This window comes from Capricornis sumatraensis, chromosome 4 (assembly GCF_032405125.1).
Source record: "Capricornis sumatraensis isolate serow.1 chromosome 4, serow.2, whole genome shotgun sequence".
Classification (NCBI taxonomy): domain Eukaryota; kingdom Metazoa; phylum Chordata; class Mammalia; order Artiodactyla; family Bovidae; genus Capricornis; species Capricornis sumatraensis.
In genome coordinates, this window is record NC_091072.1 from 63,858,683 (window position 1) to 63,875,026 (window position 16,344).

General features: G+C 41.0%; 1 non-coding gene across 1 annotated transcript; it reads left to right on the forward strand.

Moving 5' to 3' along the window:
- Positions 1-15,236: 15,236 nt before the first annotated feature.
- On the forward strand, positions 15,237-15,309 carry TRNAK-UUU (transfer RNA lysine (anticodon UUU)). Its single transcript has one exon. It is a non-coding gene; the product is annotated as a tRNA-Lys (tRNA).
- Positions 15,310-16,344: the final 1,035 nt, after the last annotated feature.

Sequence of the window (16,344 nt, forward strand, 5' to 3'; positions counted from 1 at the left end):
TTATATTTATGCAATGTTTTACCATTTGAAAATTTCTCCCGCTCACTTACTTGAATCAGTTAGAAACCTTATCAGGTTGATAGATATTATTATCCACACTTTACAGATGAGAAAAATAAATAAATTTCAGAGGTAAATAACTTATCCAACACTGCGGTTAGATTGAAGTCTGCATATTCCAAATGCAATCTTCTTTTCACCACAGCACACAGCCAAGACTCACTGCTCCCCAGAAAGAATCAAATTTCAGGGTTTTCTCATTTTTTTAATGTGAGTTTAATCAGTTTTCAAATATGTCATAGCTTCTTTTAATTTGTATTTTGTTATCTGCAAACAAAGCTATATGATTTGCCGCAATGTGAGCCTACCAAATGTTCTGTTATGTAAACACTTTGAATAGCCAGGAAGTAGATCTTTTACCACATCCTCCTGAGCCTGCATCTTTGGCCTTACAGTAAATAAAAAAATCTTTTGCCTTCCCTATCATGCTCAGTTAGTTGACAATAATCCCCCAGTTAAATAAGTTTGTTGGAAAAGACCTTGCTTTGTAATAAAGCCTGCGACATAAGTTATGGGAATCAACGTAACTCAGTAACCTTTCCTGCACACTAAGTTTCACTGCTCAGCACCCCTTGGAGGTTGGCTCCTTTGGAAGCAGAATGCTTTTGTCTGTACAGACCCAGCACACCAAGTCAGTCCCGCTTCTTACTATTTCAGCATCCAAACTTCAGATACTCAACCAGGCTACCCACATGTCTTTCAGAGGGGGATTTCCTAGCACCACAGCTGACCTCCACTAACTCAGACTGCCTGCAGTCTCAGGGTTTGTCTGGAGCCCATTTGGCCTTTGAGATTGGGGAGGTCAGTCAGTTCCCCAAGGCATTCATTCCTTGCTGTCTGTCTCAGGAGGGACTTTTCTTTGTTTGTTCCCAACTTGTAAGCCCTGAGGCTGCACCATTGGCTCAGTGGTAAAGAGTCTGTCTGCAATGCAAGAGACACAGGTTTGATCCCTGAATCAGGAAGATCCCCTGGAGAAGGAAATGGCAACCCACTCCAGTATTCTTGCTGAAAAAAAATTCCCATGAACAGAGGAGCCTGGCGGGCTACAGTCCATGGGGTCACAAAGAGTCGGACATGACTGAGCACAGCACAAGCCCTGCCAACTTCAACATGAAGGCAGTGAAGCAAAATGATGTTTCCCAAAGGGAAAAGAAGAAAAGACTGTATCAAGAAAATCTCTTTTTAAACTCCTGACCTTATGAAACATTTGAGTGAACAAAAACTGTTGACAGTCTTAAATATGCTGAGTACGAGACGCCAAAATTTATTCTCAGAGCTATATCTTGCTGTCTAACTTAAATGATTCGGTCATTACCTTTTGGAAAGACCAGCATGAATGACAGAGTTTCAGTTGTTCAGGAAGGCTTGGAGAGAAACAAGGATTTGTTCTAGCAGTAGAAACCAGCAGTGTAAACCAACATATTTCTGCCAATCATTGTAAACTTCTAGCACAGCAATACGGAGAAGGCAATGGCACCCCACTCCAGTACTCTTGCCTGGAAAATCCCATGGATGGAGGACCCTGGTGGGCTACAGTCCATGGGGTCGCTAAGAGTCGGACACGACTGAGCAACTTCACTTTCACTTTTCACTTTCATGCATTGGAGAAGGACATGGCAACCCACTCCAGTGTTCTTGCCTGGAGAATCCCAGGGATGGAGGAGCCTGGTGGGCTGCCGTCGATGGGGTCGCACAGAGTAGGACACGACTGAAGCAACTTAGCAGCAGCAGCACAGCAATAATGATTGTTGCTGTTCAGTCACTCAGTCGTGTCACTTTGCGACCCCATGGACTGCAGCACGCCAGGCTTCCCTGTCTTTTACTATTTCCCAGAGTCTATTCACACTTATGTCCACTGAGCCAATGATGTCATTCAACCATCTCATCCTGTGTCCTCCCCTTCTCCTCCGGCCCTTAATCTTTCCCAGCATCAAGGTCTTTTCCAATGAGTTTGCTCTTCGCATCAGGTGGACAAAGTATTGGAACTTCAGCTTCAGCAACAGTCCTTCCATTGAATATTCAGCATTGGTTTCCTTAGGATTGACTGGTTTGATGACAAATGTCCCTCTAGTCAAAGTTATGGTTTTTCCAATATTCATGTATAGATGTGAGAGATGGGCTATAAAGAAAGCTGAATGCCAAAGAATTGATGCTTTGTGTGGTGTTGGAGAAGATTCTTGAGAGTCCCTTGGACAGCAAGGAGATCAAACCAGTCCATCCTAAAGGAAATCAGTCCTCAATATTCTTTGGAAGGACTGATGCTGAAGCTGAAACTCCAATAATTTGGCCACCTGATGTGAAGAACTGACTCATTGGAAAAGACCCTGATGCTGGGAAAGATTAAAGGTAGAATGAGAAGGGGAAGACCTACATGAGTTTGAGCAAACTCAGGGAGTTGGTGATGCACAGTGAAGCCTGGTGTGCTGCAGTCCATGGGGCTGCAAAGAGTCAGACACAACTGAGCAACTGAACTAAACTGGACTGGTTTGATCTTGCAGTCCAAGGTTCTCTCAAGAGTCTTCTCTAGCACCACAATTCAAAAGCATCAATTCTTTGACACTCAGCCTTTTTTATGGTCCAAATCTCACATCCATACATGACTACTGGGAAAACCATAGCTTTGACTAGATGGACATTTGTTGGCAAAGTGACGTCTCTGCTTTTTAATATGCTGTCTAGATTGGTCTAGCTTTTCTTCCAAGGAAGAAGTGTCTCTTAATTTCATGTCTGTAGTCACCATCTGCAGTGATTTTGGAGCCCAAGAAAATAAGTCTGTCACCGTTTCCATTTTTTCCCCATCTATTTGCCATGAAATGATAAGACTGGATGCCATGATCTTAGTTTTTTGAATGCTGAGTTTTAAGCCAGCTTTTTCCTAATTGATATTGGTGCTATACCAATACATTTACCATGTGCTGGTAGGCATCATCTTATCTGAAGCCCACAAGAAGTGTCAGTCTCCATTCTGTTAAATGAAAAAACAGTGGTTTAGAAAGTTAAGGTGGTTTCCCCGGGGTCACCAGCTAGGCAGGTACAGGAACAGAAACGAATGCTATGACTTCTCTGTGGTATTCTACTTCATCTTCCACCTATGAAAGGGAAAAATGGCACATATACATATGAAGAAAAAGTGAAAGTGTTAATCACTCAGCTGTATCCGATTCTTTGCAACCCTATGGACTGTAGCCTGCCAGGCTCCTCTGTCCATGGAATTCTCCAGGCAAGAATACTGGAGGGGGTAGCCATTCCTTTCACCAGGGGATCGTCTCGATTCAGAGATTGAACCCGGGTCTCCTGAATTGACAGACAGATTCGTTACCATCTGAGCTACCAGGGAAATTCATACCTATGAAGAGGTGTCCTTAAACCTATAAAGGCTCCATTTTAATAGCAGCTTATTTCTGTATAGGTAGTGCTGTTGTCAACTTAATGCTCTGCTTTTGCTATTCCTCTTAGGAGCTCTTTTTAAAATTTCTTTGCTGCACCAAGTGTACTAATACCATTTTGCAATGCTAATAGCCCCCAGTGAAAAGCACCCTTATTAGTTAAACAAACAATTCAATTCTAAGTCTAAGAGCAAAGTCATAATTGATGAATCCGCAGTGACCCAAGGGTTTTAGCTGGTTACTGTACACTAAGCAAACACATTCATCATCTCTATCTGAGTTAAGCATGAATTACTAACTGTATAATTTCAGGAGCCACTTTTCCCCTTTTCACTGTCATAGGTCTGCTTTTAAAGTCTTCCATGTTTTATTTTAAATGCAGTCATTTCAGCTGCACTTTACTGTTTTTTTCCATTTCCATATCAAAAACTTACAGAAAGTTACAAAGCCATCTGAGTCCTTCCACCTTAGAAATTAGAGATCTTTGCTGCATCCGCTAGCATTCAAGTTTTGCTCCATCCGGTTTAGATTGGATGACTTTTCCCATAGAGAAACTGAATGTATTCCACTGAGTTCCCTTCACAATCTCTGCCATGTGTGGTCAATTAAATCCCAGCAGAATGTAGGAGTGTCCATTGAAACTACTTCCTAGGAAGCAGCAGGGTTTACTTCTAGTTTCTAAATATCATTGGATCTTCATGGGAACGATTTCTTCTCTATATCCTCGACACAGCACACGTGGAGTTAGACATGACCCCACCTACATCTAATTTGGCAGCAATCTACTCTTTGAAGAAACCATACTGTTTTCATTAAAGATCTTGGTCATTTCTACTCTTCATAAGTTTATCTTTATTTTCTCTAAGTGCTTTTTTGCAAATGTGCACCTGGATTTTAAAGTGGATGCACCATTCAGAAAAGCCTATGTAAAATTATCTCTAGCAAAATAAAACTGGAACACAAAACAGATGCCTGGGAGACAATTATGGAAAAAATTATGAGAGTCAAATGGTGAAAATATATTTTGAGCTTATTTTAGTAGAGGTTTTGTTGTTGGTGGTGGTGATGGTGGTGTAAAAATGCCAGGATCAATTTTTTAAATGTGATAAAGTAATGCAATACTTTGTGGTTCTTTTGGGGGAAATGTTCCTTAAATCTGATAGTTGAAAAGTGTTTTCCTCTGGTTTTAGATACCTATGTAAATGTGCCTGAGATAAACTAATCATTGTTACACTATACTTAGAGGAAGACCATATGCAGTTCATATTGGAGAGGATTCAAACAATTTTTTACAATAAAATTACATTAACATGGATTTACTCTTTGGTTGCTGTTAGCCATCAATTTTGGAGATATGAGCAGTTAACAATAGCTAGTTTCAGTATCGGAGAAGGCAATGGCACCCCACTCCAGTACTCTTGCCTGGAAACTCCCATGGATGGAGGAGCCTGGTAGGCTGCAGTCCATGGGGTCGCTGAGAGTTGGACATGACTCAGTGACTTCACTTTCACTTTTCACTTTCATGCATTGGAGAAGGAAACAGCAACCCACTCCAGTGTTCTTGCCTGAAGAATCCCAGGGACGGCAGAGCCTGGTGGGCTGCCGTCTATGGGGTCGCACAGAGTCGAACACGACTGAAGCGACTTAGCAGCAGCAGCAGCAGTTTCAATATAAATCATGTTTCCGGGGCTATGTTTCCCTACTTAAAAGAGTAAAGTGTGTTTTAGACTCCAGGGTAATTTTTATATTTACACTTACTTATATTTAATCTTATTTGTTAATTTTGTCTTTATGCAGAGGAGTTTTGCTCTTTACAGTTGAGGCTCTGTGAATTGCAACCTCCGCAGCAAAACCAGCACACTGTATACACATACATGTCATATAGGCATGGAATTTCAAGCAAAATTATTTTCTGTTAAAAATCACATAATTTCAATAATCCTTCCCCCAAAGTATTTCAATTAAAAAAGATACATTGTACCTGTTTTAAAATGGCAAGTTATCAAAGAAGTATAAAGCCAAAACAGGAGAAACATTACCTTGTAACATAATCCCCCAAAAAAGGCCAAATTACTTGGCTCAATTACAATTGTATATGTGCCCAACAAACACTTAGGTTAAAAACATTCAAATAAAAAAGGTTAAATTTGGACTGATTTTCCCAAGCAGTGGCAGAGCCTCTGAAAGCCCCTGCTCCCTCATACAATGACTGAAACACAAAGGAACTGCCTTCAATACAGCCCATCTGAAAAAGGTCTTTCCAGAATAAACGTTTGCAAGAACTAAAAGAATCAGGGGTTTTGAAAGGCCCTATTGCTTGCTATGGTCCAGCAGCACTGGCCTTCATCTGTTCCGCAGACAGGCCTGGCTCTGCCCCAGCTGGGCACTCACAGGCCTGTTCTCTCATCCTAGGGCCCTGCTGTCCTCTCTGCTCACCCAAGCAGTTTCTCCTGCTTCCTCAAGCTGAAACATCAGCTTGTCCAGAGGTCTTCCCACACCAAACAACCCAAAGTCATTTCCCAGCTAGTCTCCCTCAGAATAGCATTGCTTCATAAAACTTCATAAAACACATATACGTACATACACATACACGTACATACACATACTGCTACTGCTAAGTCAGTTCAGTCGTGTCTGACTCTGTGCGACCCCAGAGAGGGCAGCCCACCAGGCTCCCCTGTCCCTGGGATTCTCCAGGCAAGAACACTGGAGTGGGTTGCCATTTCCTTCTCCAATGCGTGAAAGTGAAAAGTGAAAGTGAAGTCGCTCAGTCGTGTCCGACTCTCAGCAACCCCCATGGACTGCAGCCCACCAGGCTCCTCCATCCATGGGATTTTCCAGGCAAGAGTACTGGAGTGGGGTGCCTTTGCCTTCTCCGACATACGCATATATGTATATATATGTACACACATACACAAAATACCTCATCAAATTTTGAATTCCAGCAATTGTTAGACATGCTACTGTATTACATATCTCAAAGAGAAAGAGAAGGGTATGATACTCTGTCAATCTTAGGATGTGTCCTGATGTCAAATATATTGAAATATAGGGGAGGACACGTGTAACCTTAGAACCAGTGGGATATTGTATATGTGTCTCTATATAGATCAGTGTCCCCAGCTGCTCTCAAGGGTCACACTCGAAGATGAGGACTACGTCTGCATTGTTTACCCTGCAGGCCTAGCCACCCAGCTCCTTGTCTGCATTTGGTATAAGTATACTGAATATGTAAACAAGTTGATGGCCAGATGGTCAAGAAGATATTTCATTTTTAAACACCATGCTATGTGAGAAGGTCTGCGTCTTATTCATGCATGTGTGCGCTCAGTTGCTTCAGTCGCATCCGACTCTTTGTGACCCTATGGACTGTAGCCTGCCAGGCTCCTCTGTCCATGGGATTCTCCAGGGTAGAATACTGGAGCGAGTTGCTATGCCCTCCTCCAGGGCATAGCTTTTGGACTCTGGTCATACAGAGAGTAGGATTGTCATCTATTGTCTTGAAGAATAATAAAGGGAGAAGAAGATTATTCAGCCAGTCAATATTTAAACCCACTCTGGCCTGGAGTTAAGCCATTCTTCATAGATCAGATACATTTTCTTAATTACTTGGATGGCTGGAGAAGAAAATGGCAACCCACTCCACTATTCTTGCCTGGAAAATTCCGTGGACAGAGAAGACTGGCAGGCTACAGTCCGTGGGGTCACAAAGACTCAGACACAACTGAGAGTGCACTCCATTTATGTTTTACCTGAGAACTGAGTATCCAATATTACTGTAGCCATAGAAGAATTCTCTGTGAGACCCAAAAAGAAATATAGCTACCGATTTAGCTCCTACCATTATTGGTTGTGCAAAATAAACATGCACTTGGTGAAATCCAGCTCTCACCAACACTATCATTCGTGTTCTTGAGCCTTCGGTACTATTCAGGCATAAAAATACATATTAACAGGAGATTAAGTCATAGTAACAGCAGAAGGTGTTTGTTTTGGCATTCTCTGCAATGAGGTAGTAATTAATTCGTGGCAGTGTGCTTTTCTTTCTCCTTATTTTCAGTCTATAAACTATGACCTCAGCTGATCTAGGAGAGTAACAGAGGCAATGCCTTGCTAACACAATGAGAACACCACCAATGAAGTTGCCTAGAGAAGACTCCGGGTTACTGAAGGGGTTCAACTTAACGCTGACTTAGGCATATGATTATTTTAAAGTTCTCTGGTATTTTTAGCTGAAAAGAAAGATGACAAGTACAGCAAGTGTTATTGCTCCATTGCTTTTTTGCTAGGTGTGAGACAACGTTTTGCTCCATTAAATCAAAGCAAATAATGTTACAATGTCGTTTCCAGATTTCTAGCTCAACCCAGAAGGTTGATGCTTACTGTGAAGTCTCCGGAATTGGATCAAATTTTCAATTCAAATGAATAGAGCAACCATGCATCCGATGCCTCATAGATCTCCAAATTTAGCTTGAAACCTGTTCCCTTCTTCCAGATGACTGGCAGGGAGGCAAGGGGGAATTCACAGAATTAGCGAGCAAACCCATGGAGATATGATTTCTGTATATTCAGTGGTGTCTCTCTTTCACCAGTTTGTATTGAAGCTGGCATTACTAATAGGAATTACCCAGGCAAGCAATAAAATTTAGATATGTGGAAGTTAACCCTTTAGGGATTTCCCTTTATAAGGTCATGAAACTTGATTTTTTTTTTTCAAAGCTAGAAGACTAGATGGGCAGAAGCAACTATGAGAAATCATTTTCCTAGAAGATATTTAGTCTCACCTCACCTCCATTATAAGCCAATAATATGCTTTAGCATCTCAGGGATGGCTTGTGTCACCTCCCATCAGGGACTTAGTTCAGATCTTTGAGATTTTACAGGTGGTGAACCACTTCCACCATTCTACCTTCCTGCCCCAGAGGAAAATTGTGTTAGGTAAAGTTGAAGAAAGTACGATGGGAAAGAACAAAGGAAAGAAGAGGAAGAAATCAGAGATTACCTTTTTACCCCTTCATCTCCAAACTTTTTAATATAGAAAATATTCATAAATAGGACTCCCCTGGTGGTCCAGTGGTTAAGAATCTGCCTTGCCATGCAGGCATGCAGGTTCGATCCCTGGTCAAGGAACTAAGATCCCACATTCTGCAGAGGACCTAAACTTGCCCACCACAAATTCTGAGCCACAGCGCCACAACTAGAGTCCAGGCACTGCAACGAAAAATATCCCACTTGATGCCGTAAAGCTCTCCCTGCTGCAGCTAAGACCCGATGCAGCCAAGTGAAAGAATATTCCATAAAGGTACAGGGTATATGTATTAAATGGAAGTAGTAAACATGGATGGCAACCCACTCCAGTACTCTTGCCTGGAAAATCCCATGGGCAGAGGAGTCTGGTGGGCTGCAGTCCAAGGGGTCGCAAAGAGCTGGACAAAACTGAGCGACTTCACTTTCACTTTTCACTTTCATGCATTGGAGAAGGAAATGGCAACCCACTCCAGTGTTCTTGCCTGGAGAATCCCAGGGACGGGGGATCCTAACGGGCTGCCGTCTATGGGGTCGCACAGTCAGACATGACTGAAACGTCTTAGCAGCAGCAGCAGCAGCAGCAGCAGTAAACATGGAAAATATGCAAGACCATAGACCACAAAGTATTTAATGATAACTTATTACTTGCTTTCTAGACTCTTCCAGTGATTGATATTTAGGTCTCACTTGGATAAGCTCTATTTTTTTTCCTACATTTGCTTACTGTATCTATTTTTATTTTTCCCTTCATATCTTTATAAGCCAAGAAAGCAGAGCTTCAAGTCAGATGGAAGAAATTTTCTTCCAAAAGAACTGAATTTCACTTCGTTTTTTTTCTCAAGCCATCAAAATGTGTAAGAATTCCCTCTCCCTCCATAGTTCCCTCTGCCATTTGGTCATTAGCTGGGGACAGCCATCAGAAAGGGGCCACTGGGATGGATTCTAAAGGAGGGCAGCTGATGGTCTCCATCAACTATGCTCCACCAGCAGGCTCTCTTGAAGGAGATGTCAACAGCAAATTTCCACATCCATCACAGTAGTATACTGACGAATACCAGGAAAGTATTCACAGGTAAATACATCTCCGTCATTTCAAAACTGTCATAGTAATCCTATCCAAACAATTTCCAAACTATTTCTCAAAACCTAACATTCTGTTGCTTTCAGGTTCATAAAAGATCAGAATCACACATCGGGATTTCTAGTGGCTGAAACATGGTAAGTGAACCTCCTTAGCAACAGACCAAAATCTGCAGGCTATGGAACCATGCCTTCCTGACACCTGGGATATTGGATTTGCTACAACACATAATTGTTCTCAGCTATTTCCACTGTGGTTATTTTTCATTGTGCCACTCGGCAAGATAAAAAAGAAGGGAATATCAGGTTTTGCTTTCCCTTCTGTTTCCATGGACACGGGTTTATAATTTTATATGAAAATCAAAATCTGTCACTCTTAGGAAATCTGTTCTTGAAGAGATTTTGCTAACAGCTTCGACTAATGCAGTAAAATAATTAGGAATCAGCAAAGAAAACACACAAAGGAAGGGAAATGAGCACCTTCTTAAGGATGAACAAGGCAGGGTAGGGAGATGACTGTGGAGTGAGCCCATGGTTTAGGAAAGGGATGAAATGAATAGAAGGCAATAAAGTACTTAATGAATGTGGGTGTTTTGGAGCATTGGATGGAATCTCAGCATGCAGTGTGAATATAAGTTCACTTTTAAGCCAGAAACAATTGAATTAATGTTCCTTTTAAACATAATAGAACCTAATGGCTAGTACTACATCCGCCTCCTGCTGTCTCTTATGCAAATATGTGAGTCTGTCAGCAGAACAGTTTCAAGACTCTTGCCATCAAGACATTTATCATTCCAAAAAAAATTCATACTGATCTTCAGCCTACTGGATTTTGGCCTAGTCTACTATTTTGCAGGCCCCAGGTCTGTGGAGCTGTGTCGTCTGGTCCTTACCACATAAGGGTTAAAGAGGCCTTACTGCGTGTGAAGGACACTGGCAGACTGTAATTGGTATAAAAACACCTGAGGGATCGTTGTTTTGAAGGAATAGTATATGCAAAAATATAAATTTTAAACAAGGAAATTAGGAATGAATTATCAAATTATAAAGAATTCTTCATTTTTCTGGGAGGATTTATTTCACTAATACTGTGAAATTAAAACGAATCAATTTGTGTACTACTCATGTTCCTGAAGTGTTTGATGTGGCCATGGTCCTTGTTCATATCAGGCTCTGAATATGGAGCTGCCCATCTGATCGGATCAGACCCACCCCGGATAATCTTATCAAGTAACTCCAAGTCAATTAATGTGGAACTTTCATGGCATTTGCAAATCCCTTCAATTTTGTTATAATACATAATGTAACCTAATGACAGGAATGAAATCCATCACACTCACAGGCAAGAGTTAGGGATTATAAAGAAGATGCTCAGAGGCCATTTTATTGAATTCTGTCTGACATAGGGGAAGACTAAATCTTCATTTGATAGATAGTGGTAGATTTTTAATATAACTGGATTTAATTATTAGCCAAACTCCATGCCAGATGAATATCATTACACATTTTTAGCTAGATGTAGGAACTCCCATACATATAGACTTCGATTAAAGGTAGCCATGGTAACTAGAAATGTCATTATCATCTTAGCACCAGTATTTTTTCCTCTGAGTACCATCCCAATCCTGAGAGAACGTGCCCATGTGTATATGCAGTACTGGGGGATGAGGGTTAGGGGATGCCTTTTACCTAGTAGAAATGTTACTATTTAAAATGAATCAGAAATACGTCATTAGTTGCTTGACAGAGGGCAAAGACTGTTCAGAAAATATTTTTAATGAGATTCACTTCCAAATTTCTTCTTCAGAGTATGTATGACCTCATTCTTCCATATGAATATATATGTCTCCTAAATGTCATACACAAAATAGATAGATAGAGGAAAATAGATGACTAGATGGATAGATCAATCTTCTAGTCAAATTTGAACACTGAGGAATGGTCTTCATTTTTAAGTTAGACATTTAATACCCTTTAGGCCAGACTTCTTTAGGCTAGAATTTTTCGAACATAAAATTTGCTGATCCAGCAAATGAAATGTTCTATTAAAGTAACTGACATATTCTTCAACAACCTTTCAAATATCACATTTGAAAGCTCATCAAGAGTTATTTTCAAGACCCACTGTTTGAAAGATGCTGTTCTAGACTCCTGGAAGTGGGCCTATTTTCTAAATAGGACATAGAACATCAAGAAAACAAAAAGACAGGATGATTGCAGATAATACACATGCTTTGAAGAAAATGAAATAATCTGATTGAAAGGGATTGAACCAGAGGCAGCAGAGACAGTTCAGTTCAGTCGCTCAGTCGTGTCTGACTCTTTGTGACCCCATGAATCGCAGCACGCCAGGCCTCCCTGTCCATCACCAGCTCCCGGAGTTCACTCAGACTCACGTCCATCGAGTCACTGATGCCATCCAGCCATCTCATCCTCTGTCGTCTCCTTCTCCTCCTGCCCCCAGTCCCTCCCAGCATCAAAGTCTTTTCCAATGAGTCAACTCTTCGCATGAGGTAGCCAAGGTACTGGAGTTTCAGCTTTAGCATCATTCCTTCCAAAGAAATCCCAGGGCTGATCTCCTTCAGAATGGACTGGTTGGATCTCCTTGCAGTCCAAGGGACTCTGAAGAGTCTTCTCCAACACCACAGTTCAAAAGCATCAATTCTTCGGTGCTCAGCCTTCTTCACAGTCCAACTCTCACATCTATACATGACTCCTGGAAAAACCATAGCCTTGACTAGATGGACCTTAGTCGGCAAAGTAATGTTTCTGCTTATTGACTATGCCAAAGCCTTTGACTGTGTGGATTACAATGAACTGTGGAAAATTCTGAGAGAGATGGGAATACCAGACCACCTGACCTGCCTCTTGAGAAATCTGTATGCAGGTCAGGAAGCAACAGTTAGAACTAGACATGGAACAACAGACTGGTTCCAAATAGGAAAAGGAGTACGTCAAGGCTGTATGTTGTCACCATGCTTATTTAACTTATATGCAGAGTACATCATGAGAAACACTGGACTGGAAGAAACACAAGCTGGAATCAAGATTGCCAGGAGAAATATGAATAACCTTAGATATGCAGATGACACCACCCTTATGGCAGAAAGTGAAGAGGAACTAAAAAGCCTCTTGATGAAAGTGAAAGAGGAGACTGAAAAAGATGGCTTAAAGCTCAACATTCAGAAAACAAAGATCATGGCATCCGGTCCCATCACTTCATGGGAAATAGATGGGGAAACAGTGGAAACAGTGTCAGACTTTATTTTTTGTGGCTCCAAAATCACTGCAGATGGTGACTGCAGCCATGAAATTAAAAGACACTTACTCCTTGGAAGAAAAGTTATGATCAACCTAGATAACGGGAGGTTAATTTAAACCATTTGTGAGATACATTCTCATTGAGGAGTTTACATTGTAACCTGGGCAACAAAAACAAGGCAAGCTAAGACAAAAGCTAAGCTTCCAGGTAAAGGGATCAACATCAGCAAAAATTCATGGTAGAAGCCGTCCTGGTATGCTGAAGGGATACAAAAAGAGTCAGGCAATAGTAGAGTCCAGTGAAGGAGGGGAGAGAGAGTGGAGGTCAAACCACAGAGTTTAGATAATTTCTTTTAAGTCATGTGATGTTTGAGTTTTTGTTTCTAGGTGCAATTGATAACTATTTTAAGGTTGATTTTAATTGCGTTATTTTAAAAAGAAAATCACTCTGGCAGCTATATCTTGAATGGTATTTGACAGAACCTCATCTATACCCATTCTTTATAACTGGAAACAAAAATATATTATTAGTCCAAATGAAGAATTCAGTCAATTATTTTCACTTTCAGTATTTATATTTGTTTTTAATGTATCTCTCACTTAACCAGATACCTTTCTATCTGGCATAAATCTTGTCCATAATTATTTCTGATAAAAACCTTAAAAAAGTAACTTTCGAAGAAATGTTTAAATATTTTTTCTCCACTCACTGTTGTTTTAAAAAATCCAAAGGAACTATGAAGCCCAAGTTCAGTTCACTCACTCAGTCATGTCCAACTCTCTGTGACCCCATGGACTGCAGTACGCCAGGCTTCCCTGTCCATCACCAATTCCCAGAGCTTGCTCAAACTCATGTCCATCAAGTTGGTGATGCCATCCAATCATCTCATCCTCTGTCGTCCCCTTCTCCTCCTGCCCTCAATCCTTTCCAGCATCAGGGTCTTTTCCAATAAGTCAGCTCTTCACATCAAGTGGACAAAGTATTGGAGCTTCAGCTCCATCGTCAGTCCTTCCAATGAATATTCAGGGCTTCCTTTAGGATTGATTGGTTTGATCTCCTTACTGTCCAAGGGACTTTCAAGAGTCTTCTCCAGCACCACAGTTTGAAAGTATCAATTCTTTGGCACTCAGCCATCTTGGTCCATCTCTCACATCCATACGTGACCACTGGAAAAACCATGTCTTTGACTGTATGGACCTTTGTTGGCAAAGTGATGTCTCTGCTTTTTGATATGCTGTCTAGGTAGGTCATAGCTTTCCTTCCAAGGAGCAAGCGTCTTTTAATTTCATGGCTGCACTCACCATATCAGTGATTTTGGAGCCCAAGAAAATAAAGTCTGTCACTGTTTCTGTTGTTTCCCCATCTATTTGCCATGAAGTGATGAGACCAGATGTCATGATCTTAGTTTTCTGAATGTTGAGTTTTAAGCCAGCTTTTTTCACTCTCCTCTTTCACTTTCATCAAGAGACTCTTTAGTTCCACTTCACTTTCTGCCATTAGGATGGCGTTATCTGCATATCTGAGGTTATTGATTTTTCTCCCTGCAATCTTGATTCCAGCTTGTGCTTCTTCCAGTACATTCGCATGCTGTACTCTGCATATAAGTTAAATAAGCAGGGTGACAACATGCAGTCTTGACATACTCCTTTCCCAGTTTGGAACCAGTCCGTTGTTCCATGTCTGGTTCTAACTGTTTGTTCTTGACCTGTATATAGATTTCTCCAGAGGCAGGTAAGGTGGTCTGGTATTCCCATCTCTTTAAGAATTTTCCACAGTTTGAGGTGATCCACACAGTCAAAGTCTCTAGTTGTAGTCAAAGAAGCAGATGTTTATCTCGAATTCTCTTGCTTTTTCTATGATCCAACAGATGTTGCCAATTTGATCTCTGGTTCCTCTGCTTTTTCTAAAACCAGCTTGAACATCTGGAAGTTCTCAGTTCACGTACTGTTGAAACCTAGCTTGGAGAATTTTGAGCATTACTAGCATGTGAGATGAGTTCTATTGTGTGGTAGTTTGAGCATTCTTTGGCATTGCCTTTCTTTGGGATTGGAATAAAAACTGACCTTTTCCAGTCCTGTGGCCACTGCTGGGTTTTCCAAATTTGCTGGCATATTGAATGCAGCACTTTCACAGCATCATCTTTTAGGATTTGAAATAGCTCAACTGGAATTCCATCACCTCCACTAGCTTTGTTCATAGTGATGCTTTCTACGGCCCACTTGGCTTCGCACTCCAAGATGTCTGGCTCTAAGTGAGTGAGCACACCATCGTGGTAATCTGGGCCATTAAGATCTTTTTGGTATAGTTCTGTGTATGCTTGCCACCTCTTCTTAAATATGTTTTACCTCTATTAGGTCCATACCATTTCTGTCCTTTATTTTGCCCATCTTTGCATGAAGTGTTCCTTTGGTATCTCTAATGCCCAGATAGCTCAGTCAGTAGAGCATCAGACTTTTAATCTGAGGGTCCAGGGTTCAAGTCCCTGTTCAGACCTCTCTGTTTGCTTCCCTGGTGGCTCAGATGTAAAAAATCTTCCTGCAGTGCAGGAGACCTGGGTTCAATACCTGGGTTTGGAAGATCCCCTGGAGGAGGGCATGGCAACCGACTCCAGTATAGTTGCTGGAGAATCCCCAAGGACAGAAGAGCCTGGCAGGCTACATCCATGGGGTCACAAAGAGTGAAATCCTAATTTGTCTCTAAATCAATTTTCTCTTTTTCTTTCATTAATTAGCTATGATTTGTTATTTCTATGCTAAGGAATAGAAATATCATGATAGTATAATCTTTTTCTAAGCAGAAAAACCAACATTGATACACCTGTTTTGGAATGAAAAGCGACAAAATATTTTCATGATACAGAAAAATCAAATATGACAGGACACTTTTCTTTTTAATAGCTTATTTTCAACACTTGTCTTATAACTAGTTTTTCCAGCTATATTTTCAGTACGTGTGAACATGCCCAGTGACCTTTACAGCAAACCCTCAACATTTTGTCCACTTTAGGTAGCTAGGGATTTAGATATCCAAGCAACTTACTTCACAGTGCTAAAAAAAAAAAAAAAAGAATATGCATAAATTTCAAAGGATTCACTCCTTCAAACAGTATAGAGAGTGGAGCACAAAAAATTTACAATCAAAAGTCAAGAACACAGAGACATCTTGATTCCAGTAATAGACTACATAATGAGGGCAAGTTCTACGGCATAAATACTTCTATTTGAAAGCGCTGAAGAGCCAAAGGAGCATTAAAAAAAGGACAAAGATCCAGGAAAAGGCAGAAACCCAGAAAGAAACCTTTTCTATTTGGGGCCACTTTTCCCCTTGGAGACTTGTGCCAATTCCAGATAAAGTGGCTGAGAAGCTGAGAAACTGAGCCAGAGTACTTTTGACAATCTGCCAGAGTTAGGGGGACACAGTTTGGGGCCAGAGTCCACCAAGAAGGAGGGCTCACTCTTTGATCTCTGTTGAGACCTGAACATCATGTCATAAGGATGAACTCAGAATAGACAGGCTTTTAAAAGATTG